The sequence below is a fragment of the Globicephala melas genome, chromosome 3, assembly GCF_963455315.2.
Source record: "Globicephala melas chromosome 3, mGloMel1.2, whole genome shotgun sequence".
Classification (NCBI taxonomy): domain Eukaryota; kingdom Metazoa; phylum Chordata; class Mammalia; order Artiodactyla; family Delphinidae; genus Globicephala; species Globicephala melas.
The window spans coordinates 58,583,113-58,600,147 of NC_083316.1; the positions used below are offsets into that span (position 1 = coordinate 58,583,113).

The 17,035-nt window shown below is 41.5% G+C and overlaps 1 protein-coding gene across 5 annotated transcripts in view; it reads right to left on the reverse strand.

The window, feature by feature from the left end:
* Positions 1-14,842, reverse strand: part of FAM169A (family with sequence similarity 169 member A) — a 65,486-nt gene extending 50,644 nt beyond the window's left edge. Inside the window, exon 1 of one of the 5 annotated variants that reach the window (XM_060295888.1) lies at positions 14,722-14,842. The gene's annotated coding sequence lies outside the window, so the exon portion shown is untranslated. Of the gene's footprint in view, positions 1-13,689; positions 13,939-14,011; positions 14,089-14,219; positions 14,347-14,721 lie in introns of those variants that run through there. The other 4 variants (XM_030845812.2, XM_030845831.2, XM_060295890.1 and 1 more) reach the window with 4 other exon arrangements.
* Positions 14,843-17,035: the final 2,193 nt, after the last annotated feature.

Consider the following 17,035-nt stretch of genomic DNA (forward strand, 5'->3'; position numbering starts at 1 on the left):
AAGGAAATACAATATTATGTTCTATAGTCAGATCTAACAATTGTAGTGAAGATTAAGATTTAGACAAAACTAAAAACATGAAACAAATGGTCAATAGTGGGTGAAAGAAGCATAATGAGGATGCTAGTTAAAAGAGTGTTAGTAACTGTTTTTGCTCTTTTGTAGACAAGCTCCCAGCTTTGTATCCAAGTAAAACATTCAAAAACATTTAATATACTATAGAATATACTATAGAAGCTCAAAAAGTATTAATATAAAAGCATTTCTGGGACTTCCCTGGCGGTCCAGTGGGCTACCACTGCAGGAGGCGCAGGTTCAATCCCTGGTGGGGGGGGGCAGGGGACTAAGATCCCGCATGCCGTGGCCCCCCCCCCAAAAAAGTATTCCTCTTAAACCCACTCAAAAGACTCTAGAATATTAGCTACCAAAACAACGTATGAATGAAACATTTAAAATTTTCATTTGCTAAGAGTAATCATGATTTAAAGGATAAAATGTAAATTAATATTTGAAGACTGCTGCCAAAAACTTGGTCTACAAAAGCATAGTTAATTACAATCCCATAAAAATAATACAGTATTCTAGACAAAATGGACCCGCAAGGATGAGACTGGCAGAATAGCAAGTTTATCGGGGACTGGTTTTTTTAATCTATTACTAAATTAACTTTCTTAGGGACTTCCCTGGTGGCAGAGTGGTTAAGAATCTGCCTGCCAATGCAGGGGACATGAGTTTGAGTCCTGGTCCAGGAAGATCCCACATGTCGCAGAGCAACTAAGCCCATGCGCCACAACTACTGAGCCTGTGCTCTAGAGCCTGCGAGCCACAACTGCTTGAGTCCACGTGCCACAACTACTGAAGCCCGCGCACCTAGAGCCCATGCTCCGCAACAAGAGAATCCACAGCAGTGAGAAGCCCACACATCACAAGGAAGAGTAGCCCCCACTCGCCACAAGAGAAAGCCCGCACACAACAACAAAGACCCATCGCAGCCAAAAATAAAAATAAATAAATAATAAAAATTTAAAAAGAAGACACTACTACAGATCAAAGGCAAGTATATCATGACGAAACTCAAGTGTAAAAAGAGAAAGTCATTATCCTTCATTCTTAAACCTTTTTAGATTGAGGTTTTTAAAAAGAAAAGAAAAATAATCTCTTCTGGGCTATTTTTTATTATTAAAGATTATATAGGGCTTCCCTGGTGGTGCAGTGGTTGGGAGTCTGCCTGCCAATACAGGGGACGCGGGTTCGAGCCCTGGTCTGGGAGGATCCCACATGCCGCGGAGCAACTAAGCCCGTGAGCCACAACTGCTGAGCCTGTGCGTCTGGAGCCTGTGCTCCGCAATGGGAGAGGCCACCACAGTGAGAGGCCCGCGCACCGCGATGAGGAGTGGCCCCCGCTCACCGCAACTGAAGAAAACCCTCGCAAAGAAATGAAGACCCAACACATACAAAAATAAATAAATTAATTAATTTAAAAAAATTATATATACAAACACAAAATGAAACAATCCTATTTTCCTGAAATCCAATCATTTAAATACTCTGAAATTTACATAAAGAGCGTTACTGGAGGGAAAAAACTTCACTTAGTTAGAGGTTGTGATTTTTAACAACTAACTTTTATTAAGTGCCAGAATGTGTCAGAACTGTGCTAAAAGAATGCCATTCACTCTCATTCAAGCCTTGTAGCAAAGATATGTGGTGGACCCGACTAATATTCTTATTTTATAGAAAAGTAAACCACCTTGGAGAGGTTAATCATTTCCCCAAAGTCACATGGAGAGCGGGTGGCAAACCTGAGATCCAGCCCATCCTACAGACAGAGTTAAATACTGGGTACTGCATCACATTCAAGGCCCTTTAAGAGCACGTTTTATAGTGGAAAACTTTAGACTTGGAGCACTAGAAATCTGGCAATTTCCAGATACATCTGACTTGATTTTAATATTGTTGATCTAAAGGACTTTTTTTTAATCTTTGTTTTGAGATTTGGAAGCATAACTAAACAAATCCTTAAATCCATCATTTTTGTGGCAGCAAAGCTAGTTTAAAATGAATGTATTTCTTCTTCACTATAGAAGGAATTATTTCACTCTTTTCTCTCTCATCTCACCTCCAGGGCATCTCCCAACAAACTTAAAAGTTGTGATTTCTGGGGTTTCCCTGGTGGCGCAGTGGTTAAGAATTCACCTGCCAATGCAGGGGACACAGGTTCAAGCCCCAGTCCGGGAAGATCCCACATGCCGCGGAGCAACAAAGCCTGTGCGCCACTACTACTGAGCCTGCGCTCTAGAGCCTGCGAGCCACAACTACTGAGCCCGCGCACCTAGAGCCCGTGCTCCGCAACAAGAGAAGCCAGCACAATGAGAAGCCCGCACACCACAATGAAGAGTAGCCCCTGCTCACCACAACTAGAGAGAGCCCGTGTGCAGCAGCAAAGACCCAATGCAGCCAAAAATAAGTAAATAAAATAAATAAATTTTTTAAAGTTGTGATTTCTGAATATAGTTTTAAAACAACTGCAAGGCTTCCCTGGTGGCGCAGTGGTTGAGAGTCCACCTGCTGATGCAGGGGACACGGGTTCGTGCCCCGATCCGGGAAGATCCCACATGCCGCGGAGCGGCTGGGCCCATGAGCCATGGCTGCTGAGTCTGCGCGTCCGGAGCCTGTGCTCCGCAACGGGAGAGGCCACAACAGTGAGACGCCCGTGTACCGCAAAAAAAAAAAACAACAAAAAACAACTACAGCATCAGTTTTTAATATGAAAAAAATTAGAAAATGTTTCCCCAATTCCAAAAGCCCAGACACACACCTCTTCTAAAATATTTTTGTGTTTTCAAATCTGTCCTTAAATCTGTTACGTTTATTACTGGTCATTCTCAGTGCTAAATTGTATTGGCTAAACAATCACCAATTAATATTTAAAGAAGATGAAAGAACTAGCAATTATTATAAATCGGTAATAGCAGGTAACATTTACTGAGAAATGACCACACACCAGACTTTAAAGGGACTGTGGCATGTAATACGTAATGAGGCACTTCTATCAGCCCCATTCTATAAAGAAATGGAGCTTTAGAGATTAAGATTTGATCAACGTCATACCACTAATGGAGCTAGAAGAATACGAATCCAGACAATCAAATATACATTCCAATATAATTATTTGTACTCAATATGCAAAATCAAATATCATAGTCTTTGTCATGGTTATAAGAAATTTCCTTTTGCAAAATATCACAATAATTACCTTGTTATTAAATATTCTATTCACATATTACACCAGAAAAAGTACTCGCATTGGAATCCTGTGACCTTGATTCCCGGGTCAGCTGTGCTAACCAGCTCTGTGATCCTAGGCGAGTTACTTACCGTCTTTAGGCTTCTGTATTCTCATTGATAATGTGATGCAACCGGACAGGATAATCCTAAGGACCTTTCACCTCTAAATGTTTTTAACAGTTTATTTAAAAAAATAGCGGTTACTTAAGACTGTGTAAACTACTAGCCTTAAGCTGGTTCCGCTAGTTCAGGGAGGCAAGAGAAGGGTAATAAGGTTCTGGAGAGAAATATAAGTTGCTGTGAAAAAAATCAGTCACTTCTCTCTCTTTTTTGTTGTTTTTAAGCTTCTGTTCTATGTTACATAACTGTAAAGCTGTCAGATCAAATTCTGTCAAGTACTTTATGCTCTGCCCATGAGATGAACCAAAAGGCCTAACTAGATTCTACATGAATGAGAAAGCTTAATGTCGCCTTAAGCGAACTAACTCATCAAAAAGTTTACGCAGAATGGACAATGAAGTGTAAAAAGTGTCCAAATTAATTTATAAATTAAGCAAATGGCATGCTCATTAATCCTAGATAACCTGTAAAAAAAAATTAATGCTCACACCTCTTATGTAAGAACTCTAAGATGCCCACCAGCTATTTTACACCCATCTTTTAATAATTTCATCCTTTTCTCCTGAAAAATTATCTATTGGCAAGAATGAACGCTCTTAACAAGAAAGAAAATATAAGAGTTAAAAACCGTACTCCTATTATTGTGATTTTTTTTCCCTATTTAAGGTTAATTACTGGATATCAACTATACTCTTAAAACACGGAAATATATTTTTTAACTTTAGTCCCTAAATAATTTCAAGATTCTTATAGATTATTGCTATTATCTGGGGGCTTTAGGAGGAGAAGAAGATCCAAAAAATTACGGAAATTTTAGAGCTGAAAGAGTTCTTAGAGAAAAAACAATTATCTCAACCAATCCAAGGCATGATCCTACCTCTCTCTCCTCATTGTTCCCCCAACACCGAAAATAGCTTAGGTGTCCCAGCAACATAATCCGCAAGGCTCTCAACCTTTTACACAAAAGGCCTGTTTCTGGACCTTATTATGATTCTCCTCTTGATTCTTCCCTTGTCTCTTTCTAACATCATAACCTTCCCTAACGAACCTAACCCATGTACTACATCAGCTCAACTGAACTCTCTCCTACTCACCTTTTATCCTTCTATCCCTCCTACCCACACAAGGCCCTAGTTCCTAGGTTAATCCTTCTTTGCTTTTAGAGCTGAGTTTTTAAGTATGACAAAAATGAAACCACTGAACAGACTGCTACAACTATCAACTCTCAAGTGGGCTCAACACTACTGAGAAATCCTTTTCCATCTTCTGAGAGAGGAAAAAGATTTGATTACATATAGGTAAAGACTACCTATAAGTTTATGGGTAATGGGGCAGGAAGTTAAATGCGGTTCATACCTGTAACCTCTTTTTATTTCAAGTAGAAAACAAAATCATCTTTTGAAATAATCATCACTGAACCAACAGTGGACTACACACCTGGTTCTATTTGAAACATTTCACATGTATCCCTGATAGTTTTTATCCCAAACCCATGAAGTGGATAATTTATCTCATTTGTCAGATGAGGAAATTAAAACACATAGCAGCAGAGTAACTTATTCAAGGCACACTATAGTAAGTGGCAAAGCTAGAATCTGAACCCAGGCAGTCTAGCTGTGAGGTCTATCCTTTTAGTTACCACGCTATGTCTGAAAGCACAGCGCCTTAGGACCCTAAGATGGTATAAGATTGCTTATACATATCAAGAGAAATCTTAACAGTTTTCTTTCTAAAGGTTTAATTCCTCTCCATATCCAGAAAAATGGTCCTAGATCTAAGAAAACATTTAAAGATGAAGGTACTGGGTACCTGGTATGTTTTAGGGCTTACAAAAGCAAAATCCAGTCATATGTCATAGAATTTTGTACACGTGAAAGGTGGAATATGTAGAATACTAGTTAAGGGAGTGTGTTCTTGAGCCAAACTGCCAGGATTACTAGCTGTGTGACCACAGGCATATTACTTGAACAGATAGAGAAAAAGAAACTCTGAGGAAGGAATAAATTGCAAGGGTAAAACTAATAACTTTGAATACATAGTAAAATTTTTACATCTAAAAACAAAAAATTCAGAGGCAAACGTTATATAACCAATATGACCCACAAGAGTTAGGTTGCTTAATACAATGGTTTTTAAACTAAGATGCAAATAAACAAGCAAGTGGCATGGCCAATTCATAAAACAGGACAAACACCAAAAATGCTCAACTCTTAATTTCTTTTTAAAAAGCCTATTGCATGTACTTTTAAAACTAATTTATGAAAAATATTGGTATATACTTGCATGTTTATACAGAAGATGATGTGGAAGGGCATACATTATATTGTTATTGTTAACAGTAGTTATTCTTGATGAAGGAGGAAGGAGGGACCCAAGGGAAGAGACATGCGGGGAAGAAAGGAGATTCCATATAGAGCCTCTTCCTCAATCGTTTTTGTAGTGCAGTCTCTCCTGGATGCAACCGATTGACAAAATTTAGGTTACATGCCTGCATCCTACCTCCAAGGGAGACAGAATTTGATATGGGGGTTCTACCTTGGGGAGGCAAAACAGGGCTCACAGGGCTGAAATGAGACTCCTAAGCAAAATGAGTCAGAACACAAATACTAAATGACCACACCCAGGAATGGATGCTAAATCCTTTTCTAACTACATATACACTTGCAGCAAGATATAGAGAGCTACTTACACTCCTCAGATACATATGCAAAAGCCTAACAATAAATTAATAGGTGATATTTCCACTACTGGGCATATCCCCTGAGAAAATCATAATTCCAAAATGGTCATGTACCACAATGTTCACTGCGGCTCTGCAATAACCAGGACATGGAAGCAACCTAAGTGTCCATCGACTTATGAATGGATAAAAAGATGGGGCACATATATACAATGGAATATTACTCAGCCATAAAAAGAAACAAAATTGAGTCATTTGTAGTGAGGTGGATGGACCTAGAGACTGTCATACAGAATGAAGTCAGAAAGAGAAAAATAAATGCCATATGCTAACACATAATATGGAATCTAAAAAAAAAAAAAAAAGGTTCTGAAGAACCTAGGGGCAGGACAGGAATAAAGACGCAGATGTAGAGAATGGACTTGAGGACACGGGGAGGGGGAAGGGTAAGTTGGGACAAAGTGAGAGAGTGGCGTGGACATATATACACTACCAAATGTAAAATATCGATAGCTAGTGGGAAGCAGCCGCATAGCATAGGGAGATCAGCTCGGTGCTTTGTGACCACCCAGAGGGGTGGGATAGGGAGGGTGGGAGGGAGATGCAAGAGGGAGGAGATATGCGGATATATGTATATGTATAGCTGATTCACTTTGTTATAACGCGGAAACTAACACACCATTGTAAAGCAATTATACTCCAATAAAGATGTTAAAAAAATTTTTTTAAGTTATACAAAATTTTTTTAAAATGTGCTTATAACTGAAGCTTCCACTTGACTGACTACATATAGTACTACAAAATACACGTGCCTCTAGAACATGTCAGCTACTCTAGCCCTTCATGACCCAGCTTACCGAACACTGTTTATCTCACAGGAGCGGTGGTCTACAAACATCAGGAAGGGCAAAATAAGAACTACTGAAATGAATACACCGTAAAGTTTTGTCCTTCATTTCAACATTAGACAATCTATTTTTTTTTAAACCTGGTTTCTTTACCATGGAACAGGTCTGATTTAATAGTGCTTAAAGTTAACAGGGGTTTGGTAGAAAACCTCAAGGACACAGGCAATTTTTAAAAACAGGTGTCCAAACAACATGCATATTGTTGTAGATATCTTTAACATAAAATATCACAGGTTTGTCTCATTTAGAACCACGAAGATGGATATTTTCTTTTTTTTTTTTTTTTTTTTGCGGTACGCGGGCCTCTCACTGTTGCGGCCTCTCCCGTTGCGGAGCACAGGCTCCGGACGCGCAGGCTCAGTGGCCATGGCTCACGGGCCCAGCCGCTCCGCGGCATGTGGGATCTTCCCGGACCGGGGCACGAATCCGTGTCCGCTGCATCGGCAGGCGGACTCTCAACCGCTGTGCCACCAGGGAAGCCCTGGATATTTTCATTTTAAAGGAAATACTCAGAACAAAAAGCAAAAACAAAACAAAACTTGGTGCTTAATTTTGGCATATGATTTATGAAATACTCTGCTGAGTCACAATCAGCACCACCAAAACCACCCCGCCCCACCCCTAGTATTTTCACTGCACAACAAATAAATGTAACCAAGGGCTGCTGCTATCTGCAGAGTATCATCACCCCAACTTGGAAAACCAGCCGCCTCCAGCCCACAGGCTAACCACTCCGCTCTACCTTCCAGGCTTCTCCAACTCTGCACGTAAGACTCATGGCCCCATACACCTGCTCTTGCAATCCTCGTGCAAACTCAGGTGTGTATGCTTACCCAGGTCAAGTGATATTGTTTTCTTACCTTTCACTGGCAGCAGTCCCGGGAAAAAAGAGATAGTAGTAGCCTTCCTCTCTGGCTTCAATACATATTTACTACATAAATGAATGACTGAACAAAGGTTTGTATAAATAAACCACACACTGGTGCTAGGAGCAAGAGCTGCCACAGATGAAACACGTGAAGTTCTGCTGCTAAAGGAAGAGCAATAGATAGTCTCTCAACAGGCAAAGATAGACGTGAAGACCCTCTAGGAAAGCAACTATACTCCAATAAAAATTAATTTAAAAAAAAAAGAAAAGAAGAAAGGAAGACCCTCTAAGAAGATGGGAATGCTAAATGGAAGCCAGAAAGCATGCTGAGAATGGCAAGTAGTTGGATTCACCAACAGAGTTAAGGTATATAAAAAGTAGTAGTGGTAGGTACACTAGGAAAATAAATTGATAGAACGTAACAGGCCAAGAATACCAGACTAAAGAGTTTGGACTTTATCTGGCACACAGAAGGAGGCAATTTAAAGATCCTGAGCAGAAAAGAGACATCCAAGGCTATGCTTGAAGACAGTTTATCTAGCAGCTGTGTGTAGGATGGATTAATAGGTAGAAATGAAGGCAGACAAGTTGAGAAACTCATGAGTTTCTCGTAAGTTCCTTGTGCATACTTCTTTTAACATACTTATCACATGAGAGTGTGATTTACTTTTCTTCGTCTATTCTACCAGGCTCAGAACTCCAGAGAAGTATAATCCATTTTTCCAAACATATAAAAAGTAGGGATGAATCAAATGATCTCTGATGTCCTTTCTAACTAGTAACTTAGGTGTCTATGTTCGATTACTTAGAGAAGGAAGATAGGAAATAATTTACAAAGGGGTGGTATCATCAAATTCATTTATAACCACTTTTTATAATTCAAAATGTTTTCTGATGATGGAAGATGATTCATCGCTTGCTTACCTTGCACAAGGCATTATGTTCAATACTCTACACATATTATATCACTTACTCCTCAAAATGACCCTATGAGGCAGGTATTCATACATTCTTCCAACAAGCCTCAGGTGTGAAAAGGTTAAGTAAGTTGCCCAAGTTCACACAGCTAGTAAGCGGCAGAGTCAGTCTCTAAACCTAGGCAATCTCTCTCCAGAACCTGGATTTAACCAGGTTCCCAGGTCAAGACAAAAGGTCAGGATAACCCATAATGTATCTAATCATACAATTATCATAGAATATATCAAGCATATTGTTCAGTCACTCTTTAAGTGTTAGATTTTTTAAAAATCTTGCAGTATCCTCTCTTCAGACTTTAGATACTTGAAAAATTTGAAGAGTCAATATGCAGATGAAAACTTTAGACTTTTTCAACATATCTCTAAAGAGTAAAAGAAATGGGCCTTCCCAACAATAAATTCTACCCACAAATGTATCACGCCGCATGAAAACACAGACCAACCAATTAGCTGATCAGAGTCCTGTTAGTGACAGCTGATACATTCCAACTCTGGTTGGAGTAACATCTCTCTGCCCTGTTGTAAATAAAGAACATCCGTGCGCCAGTTCTAGAAAGGAGAGCCAAGAGCTTCTAGACTTCAGTTGAGTGGTTATTTGTGTATGAAACTGTAAAATCATATGAATCATTTTATAAAACAGAACTATGCTTTTTGTTGTTGTTGTCACCATTCTGAGAAGCTACTCAGATACAAAAAGTTAGTATTCTCCAAACAAAATTTACTCAGAATCACTTCCATTTCTTTTTCACGGTTTAGAAAAATTTATCAAGAAATCTCCTCAGCCTTGAAATTAATTTCAAGGACTTTTAGATATGCATTAACTTACAAAGCTAAATATCAAGACTTCTAACATGTGGTTGTTGTTTGCTAAATATAGCTCTATTTTCCACTCATGATTAATTAATAGAAAACAGATTCTTAGTCTAGGATCCACAAAAGCTATAAAGAGGACTACATGAATTACTTTCAATTTTTCAAAAAACACGTATTTCCCCTACATAATACACAAAATAGTGAAAACCAAAGATTTTCTTGGTTTTAACTAGAATTCTACCAACTCAACTCATTTTGGTTATACTTTATCTCAGGTAAAGCAAAAGCTCTGACAAGTGGTAGAGAAATCACAATTTTAAAAAAGAAAAAGTAAATCAGTGCTTTGAAATGTACCTCAAAAAAGTGCTGTACGTGGCGCGATGTGGGGAGAAGAAAATAAAAGGGAGAAAAAGATTAGAAACACTGAACTAGATACCAAAAAAAACAAAAACAAAAAACGATCCTAATCTCATAGATGATAACATTAGTTGTAGCTCACCTTTAGGAACATTGTAACATTTACCTCTGCCAACATTTTGAGATAAGCTCTGTTACAACTACTCTTTTAGAAAGCCAGGGTTCAAACTTATGTCTATTTGGTTTAAATTGTGGAATTATACTGCCTCTGAATAATAACTACTGTTAACTTAAGAATCAGAATAACTTCATCTGATATATCAGGGGCTGGCTGATCTAAACCTGAAAGCATTGTTAATACGTATAAGACTTTAGAGGGACTTCCCTGGTGGTCCCGTGGTTAAGACTCCGTGCTTCCACTGCAGGGGGCTCAGGATTGATCCCTGGTGGGGGAACTAAGATTCCACATGCCTTGCCATGTGGCCAAAAAGTAAAAATACTTCAGACTAAAAAGTTCCTTATCAGTACAGTTTATTACTTTATCAATCATTGTACAACAAACAGTCAAGCTCATTCACTTTTTCTCCACGGCTATTCATTCTTAAATTGGCTTCTCCCCTTATCGCTATACTTACATTACTTTTCTTAAGGCCTCCAATAACCTCTCAATTCCCAAATTCAAGGGATTATTTTCATTCTCACCCCTCTTGTCCTTATGACAGACCAGACCCAACTGACTATTTTCTGCCACTTAAAAGTTTCCCTCCTTCCCTGGACAACACTCTCTCTCAATTCTATTTTTTAGCTTCTTTCCCTCAGTTTCTTTCAGCAACTGAACCCTCTCCTCTGCACAATCCATAAATGCAGGGGTCCCCCAACATGCAGTCTGGCACTTTTTTTTTTTTCTTTCTTTCTTTTTGCGGTACGCGGGCCTCTCACTGCTGTGGCCTCTCCCGTTGCGGAACACAGGCTCCGGACGTGCAGGCTCAGCGGCCATGGCGCACGGGCCCAGCTGCTCCGCGGCACGTGGGATCTTCCCGGACCGGGGCACGAACCCGTGCTCCCTGCATCGGCAGGCGGACTCTCAACCACTGTGCCACCAGGGAAGCCCTGGCACTTTCTTAAAGAATACGATTTACTAAGTTGATTTGTTCCCTATACATATTTGCAAAAATCTTTTCTGCATTTAGATTTTAAGGAATTTTTAACATTTTAATCCACAGTACTTCACTAAACTATAAACACCATGAGGGTGGGGTCTATTTGGTTTTGTGGTCCATAACATAAGACACTCAGTGTTTGCTGAATACATGAAAGCTCCCTTTGGTGTAACCTAGAACTAACATCTCATTGGAGCAGCTGGTAACTAAAATCATGCTTTTTTTAAAAAAAAGTATGTGCTAAGTCACAAACTTTCTGGCCCAAAAAATAGGTTGGACTAGATGAGTAGATTCCTCCTACAGAGCAGATAAACCTTAAGGTTTCATATACCAGCTCTAAAATTCAATGAGTCTAACAATTATCAGCTGTTCCCAGATTATCTTTAAATCATCACACCTCTTCCTTAATAAATACAACCTTGAGTAATTTTGTTGTTGTACTAAAGAATTGTGAAATACCCCTACTACCGATGAAGCATGCCAAATTTAGTACTTTAATTTCAGGGTTAAACATACAAAGGATCAGAAGCCTAAAGGTGTGTGAAAAGAAAATCACTGTAAACACAATAATCGTGCAATTCTTTTTTTCAATTTAGAATCATAAAATCTTAGAAATGGGAATAAACATGAAAGTTTTAACTTCCTACTCAACCAACGATCCTTTCTACAGAATCCATGATATTTTTTGAAAACCTGCCCGAATACTCAATCCTTTTGTATTCTAATTAACTCTAAAAAGTAAATCTTAGGCATATGACTGAACCTAACACACACAGAAGGCTTAAAAAGGGTTAGTTAGGTAGGAGATAGGTAGAAAAATGTTAGGTTTTTCTTTCTCTTTTCAATTTCTCAACCATTGGTATAATAATGCTCAAAATCTCAAGCCACATTAAAGATAAAAAAGCACACCAAGATCACTTCCAAACTCAGGTTAATTAAATTCAATAGTACCAATGCAGTACTGACACGTGTATTAAGAGAATCAGTGTAAAGATATAGGGATTGTGTTTGACTATGTGCTGAACTTGCCGGCAGGAACAATCTCAATCCCTTGGGACCTAGCACAGGTCCAGTCAGGACACACGCAATCCTTAGCAGGCAATCTTTACTTCCTTAAGTTCTCTGAAACAAGACATCTCTCAGCTCATCTCTTGATGTCCAAGGTCCCTTTCACCTCCATAATTCTTCCCACAGAACATGTCATTAAGGAGTGGCATGACACTTCTGCTAGGGATGGTACATGATATGGAATCATGTGTTTGCAGAGATACTAAGTGAAAGAGTCTTCAACTAATCAGAAAAAAAGTTCAGAGTAATTTAATAAAGAGGATGACTCTCAAAAGCATCTAACTATAAAATATTTTGTTTTCTCCAAATCAAAGTTAAGCCTTTTGTTTGACATATATTGTATCTTTATTAGAGAAATGATACCAGTTGTAATGATTCGAATACTATTTCAAAGGTCAGTCTCATTTGGAACTTGTTAGAACCTAAAATCCACAGGTAAAGCGTCTTAGGTTATAATCACTCAAGCAGCAGACCAATGGTGCTACTCATATAAGCTAAGTTCCCTAAGCCAATCCTCATCATAAATTCAAAGAGAGGAGTTCACTGTGACAGCTACAAGCTTTCCGTGAAAGGCTCTGATAGTTTACCTTTATTTGTACTGGAAGTCTTATCACAAACGGACTTTTCGCAGGCTCCCCCCACCAGAAAAAACAAACAACAACAAACAAGTAAAGGTTTTTAAAAACCAAAAACTTAGTCTCATCCACATACCAAAAACTTAATCTTGTCCATGTTAGTCACTAAAAATCGTTCCTCTTGAAGGAGAAAAGCAAAATACGGTTTGCAAAAATAACCTACACATCTTTTGTACATACACACATAAATGCAAGCAGACGATACAAGGCACATCAAACCCAGATCCATTTTAGTGAATTCCCTCCAGGGCCCAAATGTGTGTATTATGCAACTGCCACCATTCCAGACTTTAATCCCTGTCTGTGATGCAGTGATAAAATACAGATGACCGGAGTATAATCTACTAGGTACGTACGTATATTTGCGAGGAGACAAGTTAAAACAAGAATTACCAAATTCTCTGGAACCGTGAAAATGACGGAAGGTGTAACAGTTCTAAATCACAACTTTTCCTTTGGGTAGTCTTTTAGCAACCTGTCCCTACCCCCCTCAAAATCCTCACACGAGAGCGTTTTCATTGAGGTTTTGAAACGATATCCCAAAAGACGAAGGGGTAGTGGTTATTTTAGAATCTACTCCAGGCAAGACACTCATACCACTTTCCAGAAGCTGAAAAGCCAGTGAGATACTTGACCCCCTCTCCCAAAGGGCGATAATGGGAGTAAATGTAACCCAGATCCCTGAGCCATAAACAAACCAAAGCTTCACCCACTGATTTCCTAGGGCACAGGCCTCGAAAAATTGCATAATGGACAACTAAGAATTAGAACAAAATTGTAATGACCTACATTCTATAACGGAATCTATACAATACCTATTCCAAAAGCGGTTAAAGGTAAGAGCAGCGGTCAGAGCATCCGTGGCTGAACCCGAGTCCAAACGCTTCCGCCCCACCAGCCACCAAGTCCGCTTCCCCCACGCCGAGGCGACCGACCGGGCGGACAGGCTCCAGGTGGGAGAGGTGGGAGGGGAGGGGAGGGGAGTAGAGGGGGCACAGCAAGCAGCAGCTGGGGAACGGGCCGCGGCGGGCGGAGGAAGGAGAAGGAGGCATTCCCTCACACAAAATGGTGGCGCTGGCGCGGAGGCCGGCGCACCTGGGGCGTGCCACACGCCCCTCGGGGGAGCAGGCCAGTTACCCGCAGCTGGACGCGCGCCCCGGGCCCGGGTGGCCGACGTGGGCCTGCGTCGCGCCCGAGTCCTCGGGGCAGCCCGCAGCTCTTGGTCCAATTCACCGCCCGCGCACGGGGGTGCGGGGCCGGGGCCGGGGCCGGCGGGGCGCGAGGCCGGACCGGGCAGCCTCGGCCTGGGCCCGCGGCCCCCGCCCGGGACGGGCCGCGCACTCACCTCCGACGCGCCGCCGGAGCCCGGGAAAGGAGGCGGAGCCGCGGGAATGAATGAAGCCGGCGGCGGCTCGCTGGCGACCCCCAGCCGGGCCCGGGCCGCGCCGCTCGCGGCTGCGGGGGCCGGTACAGCCGCCTGCCCCTCGCCCGGGACGCCCGGCTCCTGGTCGGCGGGTCGGCCGCAGCCCACCGTGCCCTCCGCCAGCGTGACGCACTCGCGCCGCAGCGTCTCCAGCCTTTGCAGCCGCGCGGCGCCCGCGCCCACCGCGAATCCCCCCGCCTGCCCGCCCGCGCCGCGCGGCCCCTCCTCAACGCCCGGGACGCCGCCCTGCCTCCCGCCGGGCTCGCCGGTTAGGCGGGCGCCGGGCAGGTGCGGGCTTGGCCGGCCGGAGGGCGCCACGCGGCCGCCGCCCCGCCACCCGCGCCCCCTCTCCCCGCTCCCGCCGCCGTCGCTAGTCAGAGCGCGACGCCCCAGCTCAGGCAATGGCCGGGTATTAAAGAGTGACCTTGGCTTAGATATAAAAATAGGTGCGGGTAAGCTGCGGGGACCACGACGCTGAATTTGCGTATTCCTTTAATGTCAACATTCGCAGGATCCCGTTTGCACGCCCCAAGGAGTTCTCCTCTAGCGAGGGGCGGGACCTCCGGGAATTTATCCAGGGTGGGCGAGGCCTGCCGGCCTCGGACAGGGATGCGGAGGGTGCGGAAGAAGTCCACAGGCCCCCTCCGGCCACCTCCCTCCGAAACCCACTGCCACACTGGAGGATGGAAGGCGAAAGGAAGTCGAGAGGCCCCTTCACAATTTGGACAAGCCCAAGTGCCCAGACTTCCATCTTGAGATTACAAGGAACCACCAGATTCCTGCGTTGAGCTTTTCTCTTTCAGAAACTAGCACACGCAAAACTATCCCTAACCCAGGAGGACCGCGCTCCACCCTCCTTCGCTTCCTCTTCCTATTCATTTCCCTTGCTTTAGCGCCCAGGGCCCTTTTGCTAATTACACTCCCAGGAGAGAAAGATAAACTCTCAAGTATTTAAAGCATGGTAGATTTCTTTAAAGTAATGCATGCCACGGTTTAAATATGTTTAATAAGTGAACTGAGGAATAGTATTGTATTTGAGTAATTTTAAGACTTCCTATTATCCATAAACTCTGGAAAATAAACTCATCATTCAAGAGGCGTGGCACTGTTTTTAGCTCATCCAGTACCTTTGAAATTGCTTCTTTAATTCCTCAGAAATATTTAGCAATCATAGTACCGACCTTTCATGAAGTTACTAACGATCAATGAGATCAATAAATACTTCAAAGAATACTTGTTGATGCAGAGATATTTGGCTCAGAATTTTTTCATCAGATAGAATTTTCTACCTTCAGTTGCTCGTAAGAATCAACCTCACATCTGTAATGTTTTTTTATTTGTAATATTTAATTAGCAGAAATCTTAAATGTTATACATAAAGTAGTTACCATTTTTGTGGACCTTAACAATGAACTAGATTTAATTGAGCAGGAATTTTGAATAGCTGGGGTTTTTTTAAATTTTTTAATTTAATTTTATTTTTTTATACAGCAGGTTCTTATTAGTCATCCATTTTATAGACATCAGTGTATACATGTCAATCCCAATCTCCCAATTCATCACACCACCATCCCCACCCGCTGTGGCTTTCCCTGCTTGGTGTCCATACGTTTGTTCTCTATATCTGTGTCTCAATTTCTGCCCTGCAAATTGGTTCATCTGTACCATTTTTCTAGGTTCCACGTATATGCGTTGATATGCGATATTTGTTTTTCTCTTTCTGACTTACTTCACTTTGTATGACAGTCTCTAGATTCATCCACGTCTCTACAAATGACCCAATTTCGTTCCTTTTTATGGCTGAATAATATTCCTTTGTATATATGTACCACATCTTCTTTATCCATCCATCATTATCCTAAATGATGGACATTTAGGTTGCTTCCACGTCCTTGCTATTGTAAATAGTGCTTCAATGAACATTGGGGTGCATGTGTTTTATCCACAGCAAATCTTGAATGAATGAAGTTATATAACTCTGGAATTTATATTTCTAGGGCTGTATGTAAGTGGGAGTCCCCAGGGCAATTCCAAACAATTGCCACTTGGGAAGATGTTCTTTTGGCTACCACACTACAGGTGTTGAAGCCTTGGGCCATAGAGTAAAGCTAGCCAATGCAACTTTTTACATTTGAAATGCATGAATGTGATTGGCTTTTAGCTATTATTGTAGTCAGTGGCTACTTGTGCCTGGGAAGCCTGTCTTTCAAATGTCTGGCCACTCTGTTAGGAATCAAAGCCACACTCACCTAGCCCTATAAAAGAGAGGGTCCAGTGGCCTCTCATTCAAGCAGCTAAACCCAGCTCTCTCCCTGCAGCAAGGGTCTTTCCTGCAGAGACCTGCTAAAGAAGTGCTGTCTCCTACCTATGAGGAATGTCCTGTGAGGAAGCTCTGGCTTCGTTCTCCTTACCTGCAACATGATAAGGCTTTGAGTGTTTTAAGAAAAAAAAAATCACCATTTACGTTCCTCTTTGGCTGAGATACATGAAATCTTGCTTCTGTGTTTACCCATATTCTGAAAATCCATGTGCTCTTAGTGCGCAAAGAATTAAAAAAACAAGTCTTTATCAGATTAATACATGCTGTAAGTCACTACCAAATAATTTGAAATATGCTTTGACGCTTTTGTCTAAAAAGTTTTGCAGCAAGTAAAAGGATTATTGCTTTGATCTTTGTTGTTGCATATGCTTGCTTTAATTATTATTTTGTTAAGTTATAAGCAGAAAGAAACATGTTG